Here is a 4,638-nt window from a genome sequence, read left to right as displayed (position 1 = left end):
AGAACCAATCCCTGCAGGAACCTGCTAGAAAGAAATCCACTCGATCATGGTTCCCCATTTACTATCAGAGTTTTTAATCTATTTAATGTATGCCGTGTTTATTTTGTATCATTCTAGTTTTTTTTAGTAAAAATATTGTGCTAATCAAGTCATGTCCCTTACGGAAGTTTAGGTATATTACATCAATACTATTAGCTGCAACCAAACTTTTGATCTCATCCAATAAGGATATCCCGTTAGTTTGATAGGCTCTATTTTCTCTAAACCTTTGTTAATGGGCACTACTATTCTGACCTTCTAACTTCTATTCTTTATGATTAACTTCCCCTTTCTTCCATATATTTTATTTGGAGAGTGCTTGGATTCCTACCAGGGAGCCACTATCAGGGTCCAGAGACAGCCCCATCTCCTATATTAAGCTCTGGCTAGTAGCTATGTGATAAATGTGAAGACCCTGCTTCTGTCTGTCAGATGGGAGACACAAAGGTTCTCTCTTTCTACCCTCTGATGCCTCCTGGCTGCCGTAAGCAGGGTGGGGTGGGACTCTGTTAACATGTGCCTCCCGGAGCTTCCATTTCCCTGGTGCTGCTGTTCCGTGAATAGTGGGGTTGTGAGTGGGTCAGCAGGTACAGAGTATTGGACTCCTGCTCTTTCAGGGGCCGGTGACCTTCGAGGAGGTGTCTGTGTATTTCTCCAGGGAAGAGGGGACTCTGCTGGACCCCACTCAGAGAGCCCTCTACAGAGATGTCATGCAGGGGAACTATGAGACGATGGTCTTGCTGGGTAAGGATTCCTGTCCCTTCTGTTCTTGGAAGGGGAAATGAAGAGTGAAGGTTCATGCCACCCCCACAATGCCATCTGTACCCTGTCCTGTTTCAGCATCACCCCAATAGGCCAGTAACATACATACTACCAGAGACCCTCCTCTGCTGCAGAACACTTTGGGAACAGAGCACAGGAGCAGCATCACACAATGTCAAATATCTCCTCTTTACTCAAGTAAAACTGGGGTTAGGTCCAGCATAATGAAGAGAAGCTTCCTACCCCCAGCCTTCTCTCAAACCCTGAGCCTTCTCTACCCAAACCAGTATGTGCTTGGGGTGTAACAAGGAGGCGGCTGGAGTCAGAGCTGCCAGTCCAGGGTTACTTATCATACAGACACTCAGTGCATCCTTGAACTCTGACTGGGAGTATCCAGACAGGGGAGCTCCAGCAGCAGAACACTGAATCTCACCCAGGATTACAGATGACACAACTCCTCGCTGATCTGGATTGCACCCCAGCATGTGAAAATGGCCTAGGTTGGTAGTGACATTTCTTGAGACATGAAGAGTCTTGCTCCCATATCACCAGGTGTAATAAAAATAACAGGAAAGGCCAAATATGGAAAACTGATTGTTCAGCTTGCTTTTGACCTGCGTCATATTTTGCAATATATTCCAAATAAGGAAATTAACGTGCAACGTATGTGTTATTGTTTGTGGTTTTAAGCTGTAAAAGGCTTGTGTGATTTTTAGCTCGGGAACAGTATTCCAATAGCTGTCGCCCCCTGCATGCTTGTAACCAAGAAAAGAGCCTCAGGCTGAGTTGATTCAAATATTAATCCTGTGGTCGTTTTCCACAACAGCCTCAATAGGTCCCTGTGATGGAATGTAAGGCTACATCTAGACTACCCACCGTATCGGCGGCTTAAAATCGATTGCTCGGGGATCAATATATGGCGTCTCATCTAGACGCCATATATCGATCCCCGAGCGCGCTTATATCGATTCCGGAACACCACCATCCCCAACGGAGTTGCTGATTTGACAGGGGGAGCCGCGGACATCGATCCCGCGTGGTGAGGATGGGTGAGTAATCCGATCTTAGATATTCGACTTCAGTTACGTTATTCACATAGCTGCATTTGCGTATCTAAGATCGATTTCCCCCCGTAGTGTAGACCAGCCCTTAATGTCTTCACACCTTCCCCCTGCAGCAGAATGGCTGTTTGACCAGCTGTTTGCCTTGCTATCTCTGAGGAACTGGTCTGTGGGTGTTCCCCAGAACTGTAACTTTTCCAGTAATATCATACTGTAAAATCTCACAATTTTACATACAATGTTACTACACATTTTAACAGGAGGATAATATTCAGTAGGTTATGCATTTTCTAAAGATACCTCACAAGCCATTTTCCACTAGCAAGGTCTTCTCTGTTCACAGAATTTCTGATAGTTTGATGTCTGCTGGCACTAGAGATCACTATTTTGTCATCTCTCTCTCTGTCTCAGTGAGCACCCGCTGTGGTTGTTGAAAGTCTGTGATGGGATCTATGGGATGCAACTGAACAGTGGGACCCCTGAGCCCTTTATCCCACCACCTGGACTCCCTCTCACACATGTGATGCTGAGACAAGCTGTGAATCTCTGGCAGATATTGCACTTACACAGACAACCGTAGGTAGGGACACAGCCAACTGAATTACATGACTGCTTCTGCAGCCACTCATAACACTAATGATAGAAAGTCGTCCCCCCTACAGCTCTGCAGCCTTGCACCCCTGGATCATACCATCTTCCCTTAATCAGAAGCCTAATCAGTGTGAGTTTATTACACAGGGTCCACCCCTCCCTCACTGTGAATAGTACATGAACCAGCCTTGTAATGGAGCTGAGATTTCCCAAGAACTTCAAGCAAAATACACCAGTTTAAGTAGAGCATAAAACAGATTTATTAACTACAGAAAGATGGAGTTTTAAGGATTATAAGTTTTAGGAATAAAAGATCAAAGTAAATTACCATGGAAATTAAAGATAAATTCACAATCTAAACTTTACACCTTATTACACTAGGGCGTAGTTCAGTTATGCACACAGGAAGGCTTAATGCTCGAGCTGCTGCACATGCTGGGCAGGCTAAAGGTCGGGCTCCCCATGGCAGTAAAGAAGAAGACTCGGCCCCTGGAGGGGCAGACTGGGGCTTCCTGGATCCCATTTGCTCACAGCCAGCGCCCTGCCCCCACTCCCAAGTCATCCATGGCGCCCCCAGGTCGGCCAGAATGGAGCAGCAGTTTTCACTGCACTACGTCCACTTATGGCTTACAGGCAACTCCCAGACTCACCACAGTCCACCATCTCAGCCAGAAAGGAGCCCACTCAGCCTCACCATTGCTGCTTTTCCTTCCCCCCAGAACCCCGCTTCTCCTGGGCTGCAAGGAGCCATCCCTGGGATGCCAATAGGCAGCCACAGGGGTCTGTCTCCCAGCAGCCAACCGCACCTCCATGGGTTCAGCCCTCAGAAGGGCAGGTGGGGGTTTCCTGGATCCCAGTTGCTCACAGCCAGCCCAGCCTCCACCTCTAAAACCATCAGTCATGTCCCCAGGTTGGCCATAATGGAGCCGCCATTCTCCACTTGGACTCAGCTTTGCCTGTTTTCCTTTCACCCAGAACCTCCCTTCTTCTCCTGGGCTGCAAGTAGCCACTCCTGGGAAGCCAAGAGGCAGGCACAGGATTCTACCTCCCAGCAGCCAACCACACCTCCCCAGGCTTTGCAGAATGAAGGGTGGTGCTCTACTAACCCCACTTAGCCACACAGCTTCTTCCCTGCCTTCCTCAGCTCAACTTTCCTCTATTGCCCCATTCCTGCCTCACTTCCTCCTTTGGCCAGTCACGCAAAGGAGCCCAGCAGGAAGTGAGAGCCTCTATAGGCTAACCTCCAACAGCAGAGGTGGCCAAGCCACAAGCCTCCAAATGGTGAGTGGCCTAACTACTCTAGGTTGTCCAGCCTGACACCAAGGTGCTTTCTCCACTGCTGTCAGCATCCTCTGTCATGCAGGGGTTGGAGTTATCCCAGGGACAGGCCAATAGGAGGAGTGCCCTTTCTGAATAACAAGGGGATCTGGGAAAAGGAAGCCAGCATGTTTCTGCCTGGTTTTGAACCAGGGACCTTTTGCGTGTTAGGCAAATGTGATAACCACTACACTACAGAAACTCCACCTACTGGGTTGTTGCTCACTCTGGCACAGACCGATGGACAAAACTAGAGAGTGTGGTGGTAGCCCCTCGATAGGTCAGCTGGCAGGGCAGAGGACTGGAGCCAGCACTCAGGAAGTCGTCCTTACCTCACCCGTGTGACTCCAGGTTGAGGGAGAGCTTCTTTTTCTTCTCCTTGCTGACAAAGAGCAAGAGAAGAATGAAAGGTCATGTGGGCCAACTCGGTGCAGAAGCCCATGCTGTCTTTTCCTGCTGCATAGCCTGAAATGAGGGACTCGTGGCAGTTAAAGGAACTGCTGCACTCTCAGAAAACATCCCGCCCGTGCATAAAGGAGGATAGAAGAGCCTGTTAGTCTAGCATACTCCCAACTGAACTGTTTCAGCAGCTGCTAGGTTTCTTTTTGGACTGTTACTTTTCTGTCTGGGATGTTGTTGTCAGCTGTGGCACAGAAAAAGGACGTCATTGCGAGCTGCCCATGAAGATAAGATTAACTTTTGCCTTCCTTGCTCTGCTTTACTTGCTTCCTCACCCTATTCCTGCCTTAGTTCCTGTGTTACCTGAAGGCAACGGGTGCCCAGTAGTACGAAGAGGAAGTTAGACCGCTAGACCCTGGTGGCAAAAGTTCTACCACCGCTTGCCACCCCACTCTCTTCTCCCAGCTTC

General features: G+C 48.6%; 1 non-coding gene across 1 annotated transcript; it reads right to left on the bottom strand.

The window, feature by feature from the left end:
- Positions 1–3,899: 3,899 nt before the first annotated feature.
- On the bottom strand, positions 3,900–3,972 carry TRNAV-AAC (transfer RNA valine (anticodon AAC)). Its single transcript has one exon. It is a non-coding gene; the product is annotated as a tRNA-Val (tRNA).
- Between the last annotated feature and the right edge of the window lie 666 nt (positions 3,973–4,638).

The sequence above is a fragment of the Gopherus flavomarginatus genome, unplaced genomic scaffold (assembly GCF_025201925.1).
Source record: "Gopherus flavomarginatus isolate rGopFla2 unplaced genomic scaffold, rGopFla2.mat.asm mat_scaffold_386_arrow_ctg1, whole genome shotgun sequence".
Classification (NCBI taxonomy): domain Eukaryota; kingdom Metazoa; phylum Chordata; order Testudines; family Testudinidae; genus Gopherus; species Gopherus flavomarginatus.
The sequence above is the reverse complement of the archived record's forward strand: the minus strand, read 5'-3'. Positions and strand labels throughout refer to the sequence as shown.